The following is a 22,760-nucleotide window of genomic DNA, read 5'->3' on the forward strand; positions in this document are numbered from 1 at the left end:
AACATCTTGTCACCACTTATTTTTTCCTGTGTTTTCAAAAGCCAACTTAGTGGGTGTTACTAGTATCACCATTGTTTTGATTTTCATTTCTCCCAACTGTTAATGACATTGAACATCATTTTGTACATGTGTTGGATATTTATTTAGCCTCTTTGGAGAGCTCTCTCAAATTCTTTGACCACTTTTAAATTGCTTGGCTTGTTGTCCTCGAGTTACAAGAATTCTTTATTGCAAGTAATTTCTAAGAATAAAAATAAGTACATTTCTAGAAGGGTACACAGGAAAATTTTTTTGTATTTATTATTGAAATGATAGAAATATATGAAATATTGACTATATGCACTTATATACCAGAAAAATAAATTGAAGATCTGTTCTGAAATCTGAATAAAAATGTCTAAAACAAACAAAAAATGTGTTTCTGGTATTTCAGCAAAAGCAATCAGGAAGAAAATGGAAGTGGCTAATTTAGCAAGGGAAATGTTAGGCAATGTTGTGGCCCTTTGTGAGTTTCTCATTACAGAACTGGTGGTTCCAACATTTCCTATTTTGGTCTCTCACAGTCTAGTTTTCCTTTCCTTTTTAATTATTTCTTTCTTTCTTTTTTTCTGAAGCACATTGCATAAAGAATATGGAGAAAGAAACATAGAGCAATGGAAATTGGGTTTGTGACAAAATAATGAAACAATGGATTAAAAAAGGAAATGCCTAATAACTTGGAGAAAGGAAGAAGTATAATGAAGTTGGAAAGAGGCTTATAAAAATATCCACATATTAGAGTATCAGAACACGGAGACCAAAGAGGAGAAAAGTGAGTACAGTAGTCACATGCAATAAAAGTGAACCAGGACACATGTTGTGAACCAGGTTCTCTGTATACTGACCATCAAATTCTCTAAGTCCAGTAACTCATTCATATACCTGAAGCAGTTTTATTAATTATGCATAGTCATCAAGAAATAATAGATGTCTAAGATCCAGGATAAGCCAGGCCTATTAGGTTCAGAAGGCTGCCTAAATGGATGGGTCTTAAGGGCAAGTGACATTGTGTACTACAAGTGAGAGACCATTAAAGACAACCTATCCAAGTTTTGTACCTTGGGATCAAGGAATCACTGACATAAAGCATGAGAAAATGTCCACTTTCTTTGGTGATGGAGTAGGACTGGAACACAGTGTGCGCTATATAGAGAACAGTGTACAGTTTTTTAAAATTTATTTTAAAAATAAAAGAAGAAAAACATATTAACAAACAGACATCTATTTACAAAATAGCACAAGAACAATATAAGCAATTCTGAATTACAGACAAGGTGACAGGAAATTAACAATTGTTGTTGTATTACATATTGATATCTTCAAAGTGGTTTCTCAGGAAAACAAATACAGACATGCAAGATTGATCAAATAATCAATCATTAACTGTTCCTTTCAGCAAGGTGATAGAAGTCAGTAGTACAACCATGTTAGCTGTCCTGTACATACATATTTACATAATTTCCCCTTCTTTCTTTTCTCTTTTCCCTCACCCCAGTAGCTCTTTACTTTTGTGCAGTTTCCTTTCATTTCACAACAGTTAATCTTGAAAAGCATAAGAAAGAAAATGGGGAGAACTGGAGACAGCCAAGAGTATCAGCAGAAATGTCCTGAATAAATGAGTGTATAAACACACCCTAAATTTAATGTAAGAGAATCCCAATGTAGATGCTGTGGTGAAGAACCTAAAAGACCAGGAGGTTGAGTGGATCATTTCCATCAACACTGACAGTGATCACTGTATTGAAAAGTATTGAAATTCAGAATGCAAAGCTGTGACCATTTTAACTTGATTGGCTTGGAAGCCACCAGGAGGATTGGTGGAACAGTTTTCTGGGTGTGCTATAGAGGTGTGGCATTGATTATGTCTGTCGCCCCACCCCTCCTGCTAGGACTGTTCTTCTGCTCTGCTTTCTGACCACTAACTATCTTTTGGCATAGTGTTTGTGCCTTGAAGCCAGCTAATCTTGGAATGAATTGCCTTAAAGCATAAGGTGTATCAAACCTCTCCCATTATAAATTGTGAATGGAAGATGCTGTGCACAGCAAGAGAAGGTGGATTAATAAAGAAACTTGGGATCAGCAAGTAGGTTCATTATTTTTACTACACGTGAACATATCCTTGATAAGTCTCTGAAAGTGTCTTCGAGAGGAGACTGGAAAATTTAGAAGATTCAGTCAGCAGGTGCCCTATAAAACTGTCAAATGAACCTGATAGTTGATTGTGTTGTAGTTCAGATGACCAGAATGATGATAGAAATGTGAAAAGTATATGCCAGGCTAAGAAGGTTTCAGTTATGCACAAGGATTACATAGGCAGTTGGACTAAAGGCTATGTGTGTTACTGTCTGGAAGAAATGTTTCTACCTTTTATCTATATCATTAGACTTTGCAGGAGAATAAGATTAAGGACAGTTGACTAGTTAAGGAGGTAGAGAAATTTCAAGACAGCCCAACATTAAAACTATAACACGAGTACTGCTGATTGCTTTTAGTCAGATTTATACTGAGGCTTGGGGACAAGAATCAGAGCAGAAAAATGGGAAAACATGAATTTGGGCCAAAAACAAATTACATATAAAACTGGGATCAAAGAGCTGTGGCTGCAGCAGAGAATTTTGTTTGTTTGTTTGTTTTTTGGTTTTTCGGTTTTTCTCCGGTACCAGGAACCGAACTCACGACCTTGCGCTTGCCAGGCAGGCGCTTTTGCCGCTGAGCTAAATCCCCAGCCCCAGCAGAGAATTATTTCATTAAAAGGAAACCAAGTTCTTTGAATGGGCACAAAAAGAAAATTGTTTTCAGAGCTTCTCAAAAATTAACAAGACTTCACCCATGACAGGCACAAGGGTACAAAATTGTAAAGCATTCATTTGAGAGGAAAGCCTCTGGGACTTTGAGTTAGGAAGGGCTTCTTGGAGAACTGATTCCCTAGGATCTATTTTATCATGCTCACATCCAGGCTCTTAGAGCCAGCTATAGCCATGTTTCAAGGGGTTCTAGCTCCCCCTCAAATTGTTTGCATACCTTGGCATCACCCATGTGATACTTGTTTTACAAGCATGCAGAGTTCAAGAGTTGTGAAGTCAGGAAAGCTTCCACCCAGATTTCTAAGAAGTCCTGGTAGGCCAGGCATTGTGCCCCTGTGATGGCAGAATATGTGAGGCTGCGAGGATGGAGCTGAACATGAGTGGAGAGTCTAAGAAGCTGGAGCTATGAGGAACATGGACTTTCTGCCAAGAGAAATGGTAGGCCACGAGTGAGGCCACCTCCACAAAGGAGCCATATGGGTTGCAGCTAGGAAAACTGTATGGGTGGGGTATCCACCTACCACTAAGCCCTGTGAAACTCATATCTCACCACTGTATATGCCAGATAATGGATATAGAGATATAGAACTTAATGATTTGACTGATAAGTTTTGCATTTGCTTTCATCTTATTTTTTTTCTAGACCACAATACCTGCCTTTTGGAATGGTAAAACTTGCCCTATGCTATTGCATCTTGGGATTTCATAATGTGATTTTTATTTTTACAAGAGTTCACAGCTGAGTTTACCTTGAATCTCAAAAGAGACTTTGACTTGAATATTTTAGCAATGCTGGGACCACTTGAGACTTTGGAAATTGAAAATTGTGTTTAAGTTATATTATGGTAGGTGGAATAATTACCTCATTATTTTTATTTGCAGTTTAGGTATGCTTTATGCAGTTATATTGGGGTATCAAGATGAGAAGGAGCATTGATAAGCAAGAAGAATTAAATCACAGGGGAAAACATATCGTTTGGTCTGTGATAAATGAAAATATGAAAGATATGAATACTAGTTTGCATAAGAAAAATTTCAAATTGGCAAGATTGGAGCATAAAGGATATATAAAAACAATATAAAAGAAGGATCTGGATTAGCTATTCATTAGGTGATTAGACACAGTTGGAGTGGAAAATATTTAGAGCTTGAAAAAGAAAAGTTGCCTTAAAAATACAAGATGGAAGACATTTTAGCTGAATTGCAGTTTAAATTTACTAAGTAGAGCATAGAAATGATCTTTATCAAACCTTATGAGATAGTTATTTTTCTCACTACACCAGCTGCTCATTAATTTTTCAGATAAATGCCAACTTCACCTTACATTGTGTTGTTATTTTACCTTGGCTACAACCTTTCAATACAGGCATTTGCATTTTCATGGACACCTTGTGAAAAAAAAGTTTTTCAGTAAAAGTAAGAATGAAAGACAAAGAAAAAGGAGAATTCTAAAGAACAAATTTGGTAAGTTTTGGAAATATTTAGAAACTTTAAAAATAAATGTTAGTCACTTTGCTATCGTTGCAACAAAATAGTTAATATCTTCGAGTTGAAGGAGGAAAGCTTTATCGGGCTCTCCATTTCTGTTGTGTTCCATCCAAAGTCCAAGACAAGAACACAAGGGCAGAAGGACATGGCAGGGAAAAGCTTCCCAACCCACGGCAGCCCCAAAGCAGAGAGAGGAGCGGGAGTGTAGACAAGAACACACAGTTCCAGGTCGTGATTCCACTTACCCTGGTCCAAGCAGACCCGGTCACCTGGCAGCACGTTCAGCTTCGGAGTGCAATAATAGATAAGTTCACTAAGGAGCGTAGTGCCCAAGGATCCAATGACCTTCCAAGCATGTGAGACTTTTAGGAAACATTTTAGATCTAAAGAATAACTAGTAATCATAAAGAAAGGAGCTAGCTACCAGGACTGTACTGTGGAAAATGCTGAGAAAAAACTGGGGCATAGTTCTAGAAAGGTTTATAAAATTTATAATATTTTCAGTTTTTATTATATTAGTTCAGTATTTGTTTCCTCTTCTTTGTTCCTAAGCAATATAACATTCTTTCATTGTAAATTACAGGTATTTAGAGACTGAGTATTTTTTATTTTAAAGAATAAAAAAACTAACAAAACAACAATGAAGACAAAATCAAAACACAAAAACGACAAAAATGATACATGACCTCAAAACACAATGATAGGAATTAACAATGGTTGTTACATTACATACTATTATCTTCAACGAAGTTGCTCAGTCCACTAGATGTAAAAATGTAAGATTGATCAAACAATAAAAGATAGCAATAAGTAATTAAAAAAATACATTGGAAATGATGCAGAGCTTCACCATACAAGATGGTAGGAGTTCAACAATATACTACATATTGTTGTTTTCAGATCAGTCATTCTGATTACCAGATTCAAGCAAGCAAAATTGGTCAAGGAAAAAGAAAATTTTAAGCATTGACTGTCCCTTTTAAAAACAGCAGACATCAGCATACACCTATCCCAGCTATCCTTGTATATACATCCGGTTTATTGAAAGGAACCGTTAATGTGCAACTATTTGATCAGCCTTGCATGCCTATATGTGGCTATATGTGCAGCCCTTTTGAAGATAACATTATGTAATATAACAACCATTGTTAATATCCTATCACCTTGTTTTGAAATTCTGTATCATTTTTACTGTTGTCCACACTGTTTTGTTCATGTTTTTGAGTGTTTTTCCTCTTTAATATGAGACTTAGCATTTTTGAAGGTTGTGCTTGCTCAGAGAAAATCTTACTATGACAAAACGGTTAGTTAATACATCCCATAAACTACTAGTTTTCCATCACATATTTTCTTTTCCTAGAGATTTTTCCCACCACTTTGCAGACTTCACTCATTCCTTATGGTCGCTTACTCCCTCAGTTCATTGCTGAGGCTAACGTAAAGTTCAATATTAATATAAATAATTAGAGATAATATAAATCCTGGTCACAATTTCTTCTTTCCTCCTTACTGTGACATTTACTGGTTGATAAGGCTCGAATCACAGATACTGTTTTATTGCAAAGATTGAGTCACTGAATCTGAGGATTCAATGAATATGCAAACACCCCTTGACTTGTACTGGTGATGATTTATACTAAGGTGAAGAGAGTAAACCAAGACTCTACCTCTGTGAACATGAGTTGGTATTACAGCTACCTAAATTTTCCAACCTTCATCACCTCTTACATGTGCTAAAGACTATGCTGCCATTTAAGGCTCTTTGGAGCATTTGTACTTGTCTTCATTTCCAATTTTAAAAATGTATGTATCTTAATCACCTTGAGATGGAAGATTAATCTCTCTCTCTCTCTCTCTCTCTCTCTCTCTCTCTCTCTCTCTCTCTCTCCCCTCTCTCTCCCTACCTTCCTCTCTCTCTTTGTCTCTCTCTCAACAAGGTCTCACTATATAATTCAGGGTGGTCTTGAATTCACTGTGTAGCCCAGGCTGGCCTTGAACTTGTGGTGCTCTTCCTGTCTCAGCCTACAGAGTTCTGGGATTACAGGCATGCATCACCACACCTGATCTATCCTGACTTTTCTCTGAAAGAAAAGTGTGCTAAAAGGATCTACCTACACATGCTTCAACTCCAGCCAGTACACCTTAGTACTATGACTCTCAAATTGTAGGGAAAAAATGAAGGTAATTTTGCACACTCTGCGTGTAGTTTGTAAATAATGTCCATTAATACAATATATATTTTAGGAAAATTTAATTCATAAATAAATCAACTTACTCAATAAGTTTGCAACAAAATTAGAAGAGAAAAATGAATCATTATTAAATTCATTTTAAACCCAAATATAATGTGCATCACAGACAACCCATTTATGAGACTTTGAATGCCTGCAAACTCACTCTGTCATATAACCAAACAGGTATATCTCACTGCAGGCATATTCTTTTTTTATGTTAAAGAGAAAAAGCAATAAAAATAATGTTACAAAATTTCAACATAAGATGGACAGTAAAATGGATAGTACATTGTTTAGTGTTATCTGCCAAGTACTTTCTCAGATTACAAGATAAAGGCATGAAAAATTGATCAAACAATGTACACGCAATCTTTGTTTTCACTGAGCTAATAGAAATTAGCAGTATAACTGTTGTAACTATCTTAAATATATACATTTTTTTCCTTTTCCCTTCTTTCTTTTATCATTTTCCCATCAAATTTTGCAGAAGAATTTACTGCACCACTTACTGAATGCATTTTGTTAAAATGCACTTGACAATTGAAATTTCCTGGGCTCTGCTGAGTAATCCATAGGGGGAAAATAAATGAAACATATCTTCTTTCCTGGAGATTGTTTTTCAAACAAAAAGAAATGTTCCATAGAATGTAGGCTTCTATACCCCCAAAGAAACTGTAAAATTGAGTTATTTTCCTTGACTTTTCTCTCTTAAAGGGATGTGACAGAGGATATTTTGGGGATGGAAAATAGACATGTCTTACTTAAACCATGTGGAAATTTACATATATTTGAGAGATAGAAAAGTTACTGTCAAAATGTTTTATTTTCATTAACATTTGCTCTTTAAAGAAAGTCTTTACACATCCAGTAAAACAAGCTTCCAAAAGTTACATTTTCAAGTGGTTATTTATCATTTTATTTTTAATTGGAAAATAAAAATTATACATCTCTGTAAAATATAAAATTTTAATATATGCATAATTTTGAAAAGGTTAAATCAAACTATTTTGCATAGTCATTACCTCACATACTGTACTACCTTTTGTGATGAGAACACTTAAAATTGAATCTCTTAGCAATTTACAGAAATGCAGTATGCTATGATTAACTGCAGTCCCCATGATGTACATGATGCTAAATCTGGGTTGTCAATTTGAGTAATGCCTAGGAAATTAGAGAAGCAGGCTGCTATGAGGGTGTTTCCAGAGAAGTCTGGCTTGTAGAACAGCAGACTGAGAAGAGAGACTGGCTCACGTGAAGGTGGCAATATCCAGAACTTCCAGTCCCAGCAGAAATAAAACAGAACAAAGAGGGAGTCCATCTGTGAAGGGTATAGCTGTGCTCTTCCTTTGCTTCCTGTCTCCCCTGATGTAAGCGACCTTGTTCTGCCCAAGCCTCTGTCCCTCACAGGCCCAGAAGCAATGGACCTGGATAACTCTCCACTGACAACTCTGAAACGATGAGCCAAAACCAAATCTTTCCTTCTTTGTACTTCTCAAGTATTTTTCAGGATGCAGGAACCTGAGGAATGTAATGTACCATAGACTTCTTAAATGTATGAATCCTAATCAGAATCGTGTGTCCTTGTTCAATATGACTTATCTCCAGGAAAGTGTTAATAAATGGCCCTGTGAAATCTTACTGTCTTGCTTACTTTTCTCTCATTGCTGATACAAAATGCCCGATGCCTAAAATTAAGGAATGAAAGTTTTATTTAGCTCACAGTTTCTGGCGGTTTCAGTGCATACTTGACATGCTCCAAGGCAGAGTTGAACGTGGCAGAGGGCAACAGTTCATGGTAGTGGAAAATAGCAAAAAGAGCCACAACAAAAGGGAGGAACAGTGGCAAACTGCCTCTTTTTCTCCCTTACATTGTATGCAAACTACCTGTCCCGGGGCGGGTGTAGCATTCACACCCATAAATCCAACACTGGACCATGAATCAATCTGAAACTCTAGAATCCTGCCCCATGACTACATGAGGTTTTGGGGGGACATCAAGACACAAACCATAATGTTTGCCTTCTACTTGTTACTGTGGCTAATATAAAAAAGACCAAAGATAACAAGTGTTAGGATATAACGAATCCTTGCACACTGTTGGTGGGAATGTAAACTAGTATATCCATGGTGGAAAACTGGGTTTCCTCAGAAATTACATTTTTCTACCAAGTCAGTCTTCCTCGTGATATGTATATAATAAGCATACATGAGGACCTGATCTTCCTTAAAAGATACCTCTACCACCCGGAAGTTGTATGTGGTGGATATTTGAGGTGCAGCACAAGACACTTTTGTTTATCTTGAGACTCTTTCTACAGGGGTACAGGTCCACCTGCACAGAAACTTTTGGTTTTCTGATGCAGAGTCTTTTTTCTCAAAGCTAGAGCCCTTTCAGCTATGCTTCAAGCTACACTCAAGATAAATTTGAAATCTAGGACCTTTGCTACCAGAGAAAGTCCTTGGTGATTTGCAAGAGTGGAAGCATAAATATTTCAAACTCCATTTTTCAGGTTGACAAAATAGAATGGTATCTGACACCTACACAAAATAGATCATGAAAGATCCTTGTTGTAAATAAACCAATAAAAAATTATTTATCACTTTGCTGTTAATCATTGTTAATCGCTAAATACAAGTTACAAAGACTCATTGTCCACTATCACAGTATCTAAACTATCATATAGGAATTTTGGTTAAAAAAGAAAGCTAAGAAAATTGAAAGATCAAATTTGGCAATCTGAACTTCCCAACACCTACAAAAATTCTTAAAATGTAAATGTGTTCAAAGTAAAGAAAAGTAATATTGGAATAAAAAAATCTGTGGGGGAAATTATCAGGAGCTGATGGGCTTGCCATTTCCTGAAATAAGTGTATAGTGAAGGATGAATTAAAAGAGACAAAGGACTATGGTTTGGGGGTCCAGGAGGCTCAGAACATTCTTTGAACTAAGATGAAGGCTTGTGTGGTTTGCCAGTATTCACTGGGTCCTTAAAAGTTCACTGGGTTGTAGGAAGTGGAGGGCATATCTGAGGCCAAAGCGCGTGAAAATAAGCAGGTTGTGAGATGCTAGAACAAAGACATTCTATGCCGTAAATCTTGCTATTTAAAAGAACTGTCTTATCTCTTCGGTTGGCAGTTATTGCCCTGGAATAGAAGTGAAAGCCAAATGCCCTCTGCTGCAGCCTTCAGAGGCTTTAAATATGAGCTTTTCAGAAGCAATCAGAGAAAGCTGTGGTCAGTAAATTAACCCTTACACAGCCGGGTCCCCAACACGAAATGAAATTGAAAAATGAGAAAAATCTCTGTTTCCCAATAGATGGTGTTTTGATAGAGAGTTTATGGTTACACTATGCTGCAATATTTTTCATCCCTACTATAGCTCATGTTCTGGAATATGCAATTTAAGTCTTTACCAAATTGTGTGTCTAGGTATTTTCGCACCTCTTTAAGGTATCTCCTTTAGTCCAGTGGTGGTGATCCTATGGCATATGTGGTGACCTTATGGCACAGGTGGTGAACTTCTGGCATGTGTGCCTCAGCACCGCAGGTACTCCAGATCCTCACTGTCAGCACGAGGGCCAAGTTGCCCCAGTAGCCAAGCACCAGGTAAGATTTTTGTTTCCTAACTATAACCTGAATATTCAAGTTTAATTACAGTGTTCGTACTTTGTAATAAATAAGTGGGTTTGTGATTGCAGTTTGGGTATGTGGTCTCTAAAAGGTTCTCCATCACTTGTGGGGCATCTGGTCTTCAAATCATTTAACATACTGTCAAAATACTTCAATTAAATGTAAAATGAAATTTTTATGTCACTTTTATATGCCATCTAAACTAAAAAAAATATGAAAAAATATTTCTGCTGCATTTTCTTGTTTCAGAGCATTGATCAGTCAAGAAAGCAAACTGCAACGGCTCCCCATTCAAATTAACCTCATCTTAAGCTCATGATTTAACACAATAATTACCAATACCACACACACAGGTGACTGCCACAGTTATATTCTATGTTTTGATAAAAATTATATTAATATTCTCAAGATTATATTTTATATTTCCTGCAACTGGTATATTTTTACTTGACTACCAGACAAAATAAGTTTTTCTTGTTGGTGTTATTTTGAGAAAATACCTCAATCTGTGAGCAAACATTCATGTTGGCATCCATTGGTAGCCACTCTCAGACTCAGAGAATAACAGAGCATTTTCACTGTCCACACGATGACAGCCCTGAATCTATTAACTAGAGAAGAATAATTCACACAAAATTCCTCCACACTCACTTTTCTCCACTGTGCAGTTGTGACCTTTTGATGATGAATGTGTCACCAAAATAAATACTTCACTGGCTTTTAAAAGAATTGTCTTTGCCAAAGCTTGAGAATAAGGATTGTCTCCATGAAACATCTAAAATAGATCTATAATATTAAAATATGATGAATGAGAATGGAAAGAAACAAGAAGTATTAAGGTGACTAACCTTTAAATAACTTGGAAACTCATACTAGTTAGAAAACCACAACTAAAAAGTTGATATCTCATAAATCAGAACTTTGATATTTTGTCCTTGGAAGAATCATATGACAAAATTATAAACCTATACATTATTAGATTCAGTCCTCAAATATGCAAAGAAAGTAATCAGGAATCTGTTATGTTTAATGTTTTCACCCACATGGGTATACTGAGAATTGAGGCAAGTGGATCAGTGTTAGTTTCCACAGTGTGAATTGAAGCATTTAAAATACTTGCAACTTTCCAGTTTCTACTTACTGTCTAATTATAACAAGTTCCTGAATTTATAATGTATTACTTTCCATTCACATGGACTGAATAGAAAAATTGTACCCAAATGGTAAGATTCAGTTAATATATTCAAAATAGTATATGGTCAACCTATGTCAACATTAGCTATTATTATCTTTTCTGGCCAGCAAAACTGAAATTTTAAGAAGTTTGTCTATTGGGAATGTGTTAAAATGCTTGTCTCATGTGGCCTTTTTCTAAATATTAAGAATATCTCCTAAAATAATGTTAAAATGTTTTCATATGTGGACCATTGTATAATCAAGCTGAAGAATCATCTTGAAGCAGTAGTTAAATTATAATAATTTTCAAGACTGATGGAAATCTATGGTGAAAACATTATGCATTCATATAAAGTGAATTCAATTTATTTTTATAACTTCATGGTTTTGGAGACATCGTCAGCAATTAGCTTGCTTCTTTTCCTGACATCAGACAATACTCATTACCTGTGACATAAAGAGAGTGAAAAATCTTTACTGTGCTCATCACTTCTAAGTTTTCATGGCACGTTATAAGAGGAAATGTTTGTGACCAAAAAAATGTTCATATGAAGTCTTGCTCTTGGGAGCCTTATGATTAATACAATTTAGGTAATATAATGAGGGATGTTAACACAGTAGAAAGTCCAAGTCAGAAAAATGTTTGCAAGATTTTTTTCTATCTAAGAAGAGATCAGCTACAAAGCTCTTGTTTTGGGTGCTTTATATTTCCTCAGCTAGTAAACAACAAAGAAAAATGCCCAGAGGCCTTCTAATACCAAGTTATAACACTATTTGTAAAGCATGAGCCAAGATCTGGCAGTGGGATAAAGCTTGGGGGAGTTACTCTTCTTAATAAATCAAAACCTTCATAAAAGAAGTAGAATAGAGGTAGTATTATCCAATTATTTAATGTCATTCAAAGTACATTTCTAGTTCCTCCTTTCAAATGGAGGGATAATTCATGGACAAACTGCTGAGGTATGTTTAAAATAAAATAAAATTGATGCATTTGGTTCCAGATCATCTGATAATCTTGAGGAAACTGTAGCCCATGAGGCTCCATATCATAAAATGAAAGAGTGATTTGAGAAGTTCCCAGAGCTGCAGGCACTGAGCCACCAAGAAAATAAACAACTTCTGACTGAGATGTGGAAGTGTGTGTTGAGGACTGCATTAGGCCCAGTGAAAGTCCTGTTCTGTCAGGCTCTCACACATCATCATGTTGGTTCCCTGGCTGCAGTCCCTCAGGGGTACCTGCTGAGAGCCCCACGGGAGGACTGCGACACACATCCGAACATCCTGGCTGAAACTTAGGGAAGGTGAACAAGCACCCCAAGTTAAGGTGTGGCTGTAACACTGATGGGAGAACAGCAGACAGCTTCTCAGGTAGTGAAACACCAGGACTGGGACATATTTAGAAATGTATACCTTTTCCAGGTTGTAGTGGATTGACAACTGGTGGGCAACTTAAAACCCCAACTGAACTGAGTAAGCATGGTGCTGAGTGTGGAGGTCCACCTGAGGACTGTTGCCGGCAGTATAAGAGGCAGAACTAAAGAAGAAGCGAGGCTATTTGGAGCTGAGAGGCTGTTGGGAGCTGTTAGAAGCAGTAAGGAGCTGTTGGTTCTGTTGGAGGAGCTCGTCATGCTGGCTTTCCTGGAGAACTTGGCTGTTTTCATCCTCTGAGGAGCTGGGGACCTTGCTGGCACTGAGAATGGCTTCGGTTCACTTTGGGGAAGCTCTGGTCCTCACTCTGAGCATTGCTTCCTGGCTCCAGAGGGGAAGATGGTGCATTGCAGGTCTCCTGAAGAAGCTTGCTGCATTGGCTTTCTTGATGGGAACTCAGCCATTTTGAAGATCAGAGGAGCTCTTGACCTCACTGTTGCTGAGGATGGCTCTGGTAACCTTTCAGGGGAGATCTGGTTCTTACTTGCACATCATTTCCTGGCTCTGGTGTAGATCCCTTAGCCTGCTAGCACAGATCCTTCATCCCTCTAGCACAGACTTCCTAGATTTCACCACTGACCTTTGGGCCTTCCCCGTACAGATCTGTGAAACAAGTCTGCATAAGATATAGTTATGGGCTCTGGGCCTCCAGCTGGATTCATGGGAGATATTGTTATGAGCTCTAGGTCTTCAGCTGGAGTCATGCAGGATATTTCCATGGGATCCAGGACCTTGGCTAGATTCCTTAGTCTTAGTGTGTGGACAGATTACCTGCACTCCTTTGTATATCATCCTTTGAGTGACTATTTTAAATAATCTTATAAAATATGTGTCCTGTATTACATTGTTTCCCCTTGCAAAAACATCCCCCAAACCGACACACAGGTAGAAGGCACTGCAATGTTTGCTTTATCTACCTGACCTTTTTCAGGCATTCTGTCAGAAAAGACTGTGGTGATCTGTCTCTGTTAGTGTAACAAAGGGTCCCATATTTGAGTATGTCCAGATTTTCCATTTGATGGGTGTTAGACTGTTACAGTTTTATCTAGATGTCCCCAAAGGCCCCAAGGCCTCTGAGGTGGGACTCTGAGGAGGTGACCAGAACACAGGGATGCGTTACTTAGTAGTGGGTTAGTCTACTGATGAGTTTATACTCTAACATAATTTGAGAGGTGGAGCCTGGTGGGAGGAGGTGGTCTGGGAGAGTTTATCTCCCTCTCTCCTCCCTTGACCCCTTTCTCTGCCTCCTGCTGCCACACCATGAGCTGTGTCCTTTCCATGCCTCCTGCCATGCTGCCTGGACTTAGAGCCAGCTGACCATAGAATAAAACCACCACAAGCTGTCCATGGAAATAAAGTTCTCCTTCCTTAGACTGTGGATTTGGGGTAATTTGCTCCAGAAAGAAAGAAAGTAGCTAAAATATAAACTGTAGCCACAAAGCCATCCCTTTTGAATTCTCAGTGGAAAGATTATGATGTTTCCATTGTCATGTATAAAGCTGAAAGCAGGATATAGTATCTGTCTGTCTGTCTGTCTATCTAATCTAATCTATGAGGAGTTCTTAAATAGTCATGCTATTGTGATAATGAGAAAGCTGGGATGACAAAGTCACTGTCAAGCATATAGCATAGCACAGTGACTGGATATCCTAGGTAATATCTTGGTTCTGTCACTGACTTACTATGAAACAAGTTACCTCTTCTTTGCCTTACTAGTCTCTCCTGCTTAAATATATAAGAGTGATTAGATCACTTCATTTCATAAGGCTGATTTTTAAGAGTGAATAAGGCAATATATTTAAGGTACTTAAGACATATTTAACATACTGAAGATGTACTTAAGATATATTTAAAGTTCTTAAACCTTAAGACAAAACCATGCCACAAGCTATTGAAGGGAGCCATCTTTGAAGAAGCTGACCCATTTTTAAAAGCCAACAGATGATGATACCCTCAGTCAATGCCTGACTACAATCTTACTCAGACTCAGAGCCAGATCAATAATGAGAAGACAATCCTGTTCCTAAGCAACATCTCAGCTCCTGGTCTAGTATATTTACAAAGAAAATATTGGCTATTACTATGAACTCGAGATTTAGAAGTGGATCCCAAGAAGGACTAGTATTATGTAGGAAGATAAAGTAACCCAGCAAGTTATAGATGATGATGGATAGGATATTCCCTTTCACATTCATTACAAAGTCACTGCGAAATGTTTGGAGCAATGTCTTCAATTTCAGAGATTTACTGGTGTCGCCTGAAGCCTTCATCAAAAGGAATGTTTTAATGAGGGAATTGAGATGAGAACAAGACAAAACTTTAAATCTCCAAGAGTTATCACTCTTGCTGGATAGTCAACATTTGCTGATATATGACAGAAGGACTAAATACAAATGGAAAGCAGATTCATTTATCATTCATGCATATTTCAAAGGTTGCTTATTTCCATTTATCAAATAAGTGTGAAGTAATTTTCACCTACAGAAATTTATAGAAAATAAACATCCATAAGCGTTTAACACCCAGGTCAAATCTCTTGGTCATCCATAATTAATTTTGATGGCCATTCAGGGAAAGTAAATTAATACAGTTTATGTCTCATGTACCATTTGCCAATCCTACTTCATCTCTTCCTATCTGAGCTAACTGCTATCCAAATATGTTGTTTATCACAATTTCTTTTTAATTACATTTAACTTCTTATGTTCATATGTCCAAAATGTATAGCGTAATATTTCATTCCCATAAGTCTTATAGAAAAGATGTCAAATGTGGGTCAAATAATTCTTGTCTCCTCAAACCATTTCTTTTGAGTATTCTCCACAGCAGCTGGTGCACGCAGTGAGTAGATTCTGGTACGAGTGATAGTGTGAACCCTCCTTTGATTTCAAAAGCATTAAAACTTCTGCTTAAGTCTCTTGATTTTTCTCTTTTTGTGTGCCTGCAACATCTCTGGACACTAGAAAATGCAAATTAATGTACCCATATCCTGGTGACATATACATCTATGAAGAACTTGCATAGATACATGCATCCTCTTCTCCTTTAGAGAAGCATATGTGAGGAACTGAGGCATACATTACTAAAAAGTATCATGCCACCAGCTATTGAAGAGAGCCTTCTTCGAAGAAGTTGACCCATTTTTAAAAGCCAATATATGATGATACCCCCAGTCAATGCCTGACTACACTCTTACTCAGATTCAGAGCCAAGTCAATAGTGAGAAGACAATCCTATGTTCCTAAACAACAGAAGCTTTGAGAAATAATAAAATGTGATTATTTGCCACTAAATTTTGGAGTAATTTGTAGTAAACAAATATGATATTTTAATACATGGTGTCATACTCTACTGCAACTTGCTTTATTTTTATTCAACATTGTCTCTTTTAGATTTATTTCATTGATGAAAATAGCCCTATACCATTTACTTTATCCATTTATTTGTATCAGACAACACTGTTATTTATTTGTTATGAGAGACATGAGTTGCTTTGAATTTTCCCTGTAGAATATATGTGCCATAAAACTTTTCAAATATGTTTTTCTTTAATAAATGTGCAGGATTGTTTATAAATTATTGACTAGTGGTGAAATTTATGGAACACCAGTTACATGTATCTTGAATGGAATAGGTTTTGTCATGTTACTCTCCAAAATATTTGTACAAATATATCAGCCTAACAACAATGTGTAAGTGCACTCAGACATAAACATTCCCACCTATCAGTGATATCAAACATTAGCATTTTTCTAACCTGATATTTGTAAAGTGTGTGATTTTTTAAATTACTAATAAGTTTAAACTAACTGCTTTATGATAGTGAAGAGGTGCAAAAATTTCAGGCATTCTGTCTAAAAATTCTGACAATAATCCCAGTTCCAATTATGTTAAGAATGGGAAATTATGAACTTATATCATTACAATAACACTGTCCACACACCTAAGATACACCTACATTTAATTTACCATTATATTGTAGTGCCAGATGTGCTCACTGGGCACATAAGAGTTGATTTGAATTCAGCGCCTGTGATAAAGATGTCTACTGATTGCATATGATGTGTTCTTTCAATGTCTTTATGTATGTTATGCTGCCTACTAGGAGAGTGAGTGACTCCTCATATCATCAAATGAGCTCAAGACAGTCTAAAGAACAACAACTAAAACAGGAAGAGTTTTTTTTTTCATACTTCACTTCCCATGCATTTGCAGAAAGACTAGTAAAACTTAATAGATTTAGAATTCTTTGATTGCTGTAAACCTTCTAAATGTTAAAGCTTCTGTTCCAGAAAAACCTATCACTGAGGAGAAACTTCTTGCAAAAATAGGACTAAAAAGCAGCATCTAAAACCAAGGTCTAGGACCGGGGATATAGCTCAGTGGCATGAGCACCTGCCTGGCAAGTGCAATGTCCTGAGTTCAATTCCTGATACCAAAAAAATAAAAATAAAAATAAAACCAAGTTCTACATCTGAGGATTATAATAGCTAAATTTTCAGGAACTTAGTTTATTGCTACTAGAGAAGACACCCAGATGTGGACTCAGAGACAGAAAACTTTAGAGATGGAAAACATTTGAATTTTAAATGAATCTTATTATAAAGTTTAATCTGGCATCAAATTTTCAATATTTTCTAAGAATCATACAGTAGTTTAATGTTGTTATTTTTTTGTTTGTTTGTTTGTTTTTCTCCGTTACCAGGAACCGAACTCATGACCTTGCACTTGCCAGTCAGGCGCTTTTGCCGCTGAGCTAAATCCCCAGCCCCAGTATTGTTATTTTTAAGGTAGAAGAATAACAATCAATAGTATCCTATTCAATTGTTCTTCCTAATTAATGAAGCAAGACATTCATGAAATTGTTATGGAAAAAGAAATCCACAGGAAAATCATCAAACAGGAAATAGACCTTTGTAATTATTTTCATTTGCAACAGTAAGAATTATATATTAGAAGCCTTGTTCTTCTCTGTTCCATTATTAACAAATTCAAAGTAAGGTTAAACTCAACTTAGTTGTCTTAGTTACTTTTCTTGTTGCTGAGACAAAATACCCAGCACTCACAATTTAAAGGAGAGGTTTATCGTACCTCACGGTTTGTAGACTTTTCCGTCCATTGCCACCTGATTCTCAGGTAAGGCAGCAAACCAGAAGGCCGTGGCAGAGGAGAAATAGTCCATGGCAGGCACGCAAAAAAGCAAAAAGTACTGAGGGAAGCTTCCCTTTCCCTTTTATCCCACCTAGTTTACAAAACATTTGGGTGGAGCCTGGGCGGATCTTCTGTCTTCAGTAAGTCCCTGTAGCCACATGTAGAACTATGCTAATTCATTTTAGTTTTGTGTTTCTTACTGGCTTTGACACAATTGGGTAACTGTCAAATCTATCACTGTTTGCCAAACTGTACAACATCTGTTACGAGAGGAAAAAATATTTCCTTCAGTTTCAAAATGAGCAAATAACTAACCTTAAGATTTCAATTAAAAAGATGAACAATTATGGATAGTCCTATAAAAAAATTTAATGTTGATTCGTAGTTCATAAAAACAGATTCCTTCAAGATTACCTTACTTCATAGTGAATTGCTCTGTCCCCTTCAGTTACTTTTCACAGATTTTCCATTTTCTTTCCCATCTCTATACATTATCTTTCTATTCTCCCTTTTTTCCATTTTAAATTATTATTAAATTCTCTTAAATATTTTGCAGGTCTCTTTTTATTACATACTAAGGCAAAACTCTGGACAACTATCTCTAGTATACAAGAAATTAATGTTCAAATACTTATGGCAGTTTTGCTTTATTTAATTTTTCATATTCCATGATTTTATCCATTACCTTTCTTTTGATTAGGAAGGATTGTGTATCATTTTGCAAATGCTAATTCTATAGCATTTATTCATAATCATATTTGAAACATTCTAAACTCTGTGTATGGCTATTAAAGCATAAGCAAAACAGGATTTGTGTCTTATTTCTTAAATTTTTCCACTTTTTATAGAAAAAAGGCTTATATTAAACATATATCTTTATTATTTGTGACACATAATGCACAAATAAGAGCCTGCTAGCGTAGACAATAGTTATGTCAAAAGTCATTTGTTTTCATGATAGGATTGAAAGCCAACTTCCCACTAAAAGGCAAATTTTGTATTCCAAAGGGTTACAAAGCATTGTATTTAAAAAGTATTCTAGCAGGTTGGATTTAGAACATGTGGAATAGAAGACAGATCTCTGAGGTTATTAAATTGTATTCAAACAAAAATTGGACACCTTTTCTGTCATTTAAATTTCTGACTTGCAGTAGAATTGTTAATTAAAAAACTGAACAGATCTGGCTAATAAAAATATCTCTACTGGAAATGAAATTCTATTTAAATTTTAAAAAGTAGAAATAAAACCAAAGTATGGTACTATATATAGGAATAGAAAATGATAAATATCAAATTAAAGTTTGTAACAGGTGATTCTTTACTTGTAATGGAGTTACATTCTGATGAACTTATAAAATGTGAAAATATTTTAACAGGGCCAAGAGATGGAGAAGGGGTGAGGGATGGGATGAGAAGATGCAGAAAACGAGTTAAGATGTGTTACATACAGGTTACAACTCCACACCAAGAAAGTAACCATTATGAGCTACAAACACAGTGGTAAATAAAAATGTTTAAAAATAAATGTACTGTATTGTAAATACATATTTAATAGAGCTAACCTAGTTAGTGACATAGCTTAGCTGCACAGCTCACGGAAGTATTGTTTGTTTACTCCTGCGATTACGTGATTAACTGGGTTCTGTGGCTCTCTCTGGTGCTCGTCAAAGAGAGCGATGTGATAGAAGCGACAAACAGTGTATGAATGATCACTGAGATGGGAAGAAATAAAAATACAAAATTTGAAGTGGGGTTTCTACTGAACGTATGTGAATTTTACAGCACTATGTGGTTGAAAAATCTAAGTGAAGCCATCATAAATTGGGACCCATCTGTTGTAACTGAAAGTGACCCTATGTGTTCTTGGGAATACTTTAGTGCATATTCACTAATTTTTAGACAAAAGTAGAACTACTTTTTAAAAAGCATTCAAATTTAGAACTGTTTTCCCTCTTGTAAAATAATGAAACTCATCTTCCACCTTTATTAAATTGCCTTATAAAAATTATTTATTTTACTGAATATTAACTAAAGTCCTACTGCACATGTTCAAGTTCTGATACTGAGGAGGAGCAAAAAGAAATCTAAGTGATATCTGTTTACAATTTTTAAAATAAGCACTTGACTATAGATAATCAGTTAACTCTACTGGCTGACTTTGGGTAAGATATTTGTCATAAAGTTGAATTGTCTCATTGTATGATATTAATTGCTCACTGCTGGTTATGATCTACTTTTTCATATAAATCAAGAAGTAAAACTACATTGAAAGGAGTACCCAAATGTGGACCAATTGCTGTAAAATATGAAAAGTGCTAAAATTTGTCTTAAGTGATCATGGAGAAAAGACCTCATTAGTCTAGGGACCTAGTAAGACCTTCTTAGGAAAATAATCTTTAATGAGTTTAAAAATATAAGGAGAGTCCAGATTAAAGAGATAAGGAACATTTTGGAACAAAATGATACTATCATATTTCCATTTGAGAAAGAATACTAAAATTGGATAGCATCCATCCCAGCTATAAATGTATATAAGAAAACACTCTCAGCTAAAAGAGAGATTCAGAAGAATTTCCTGAAAAGAATAAAAGATTAATAATTCAGAATTTATTCAGAATAAATTATCTCATTTTGTATCACTAATACCCTGAATTTATATGTACTGTTTGCCTTTGTAAGATAGTATTATAGTCCTACTGTTTGCAGTAAATAATTTTATGTTGTACTTCTTCCTTAGTGTGCCGTAAGTTCTACTCCATATGTGTACAACTGCATTCAAAGAAGTATATTGTTTTATTGAAAGGAACAGTTAATGCTTAATTTTTTGACCAATTTTACATGATTATACCTGGTAATCTAAACAATTACTTTGAAGACCACAATATGCAATGTAACAACCATTGCCGATGTCCTAGAACCTTGTTTTGAAATTCTGTATTTTTTTAATGTTTTCTTCTAATTTTTACTTTCTTTAAAATAAAAATGAAAAGAAGAAGTATTTGCATATATGCACTTGTGTTTACATGAATATGTTCTAAGATGGAACATTTGATTGTTTCTTCACTATTTATTTTCTAAGGTTATTTAGTGTTTTGTTTAATATTTCCTTCTTAAATACAGTAATTGTATCTAGATTCCTTTTAATTCTTTGTATGTATAACAATCTTAAACAACGTAAGATGTAAATTACAGTGACACTAACTTACTTTATTTCTGTTTTCTAGTAGAGCAAAATTATGTTAGTATAACTAAAAAGGTGACTATTTACTACTTAGTAAAATCTCTCAGAAATTGACATTCTTTGACAAATAGATACTAGACGGGCATTACCACTCTGTTCGTCCTACACTGTCAAGAAACAAATGCCACAGGACTTGGTCTTTGCTTGGTATTCACTGGACTCTACTACTCCTGGAGTAGATACCACAATAGTAGCAAGGATGGATGTACTGTGAATCAATTTTCCTTGCCTGAAAATGTCTCTATGTCTACTATTATAGAAATTTATAATAGGTGTCATGCATATAGAAAGAACAGTACTTGAATTAAATAAAAATGGTGTGTTGCTTTTTTTTATTACTCATATGATACTTCTCCACTGAAGGATATATTAACTCTTTAAAACACTAGGGACACATTTAATATACTGAAGAGCTCAGTGTAATAGGACCTTAGGAATCTGAGAAGCAACTTACTCAGTGGGAGACTCTGACTTATTAAATTCAGCGATGCAGTACTCAAAGGTACTGAATTTAAAATAGATTCACAAACCTAATAAATCATCCTGGCTGTCAAATGAAATATAATTTGTGGAAAGTGTATTACCCATGTTTATCATGTATAAAACATAAGGCTTGAAATCTAGGCAAATGTTACAATCTTAGTTGGATAAATACTCCAGGTTGCAAGGTGTCTTCAATGCATTTTGACATCAAGCAGAGTTCGTAGCTCTAATGAACATCCTCTCCGTCTTTAGTAAGAGCTCATCCTTATCATGTTATTTAGAGGCCATATCATATCATGTCAAACATACCCTGTGCTTTCACTTCTAAATTCTCATATTCACCTGTTTGTAAGGGGCCCATACATACCTTTTAGCTAGATCCCATGCCTTCAGTGTTATTTGGGGGGTGATGAAAGGATGAGATTCTGAGAAAAGATTTGGGGCCACAGCATGTACCCAGATACCCCTAAAATCAGCTTTGTAGTTGTGGTTGACCTTTACTGCAGCAATGCTACTCAGTGGAGCTTTCAGGCTTTGCTGGCCCGCCTTGAGCAGCTGTGCTATCCCATGTAAGGAAGCAGACACTAATCTAGCGCCGCTTTCATTTTTGTACATGGAAAGAATGTGGAAAAATTGTGAAAATCTAACTGTATACTTTCTGGCCTTATCATCAAATCAAAGTTGATAAAATTTATTAGGCAATCACTAATCCCGTTGAAATTTTTGTCTGATTGATACGAGTGGATAAGCATTTATTCTACAATACTTTATAAGTTCAAACTAAATATAAATCATATCTTGACTATGACAAATCACAAAGCACAGATCCATATCATATCCCAAACAATGAAAGAAGTGTAAATTTTTTTATCATTTTTGATTTATTATCATAAATAAATCTATTAAAATTAATGAAATAGTTTTAACAATTTCTCACATGTTTGGCTTTAAAATTTACTATGAACAAAATATCAAACATTTTTGTTGAAAATATGTATTTGATAATTTGGTTTATCCACAATGAATTCGTATCATATTTGAATTGTAAGTCATACATAAATCATAGTAAATATAAAATATATG

This window comes from Chinchilla lanigera, unplaced genomic scaffold (assembly GCF_000276665.1).
Source record: "Chinchilla lanigera isolate Chin_1 unplaced genomic scaffold, ChiLan1.0 scaffold00025, whole genome shotgun sequence".
In the NCBI taxonomy this organism is placed as follows: Eukaryota; Metazoa; Chordata; class Mammalia; order Rodentia; family Chinchillidae; genus Chinchilla; species Chinchilla lanigera.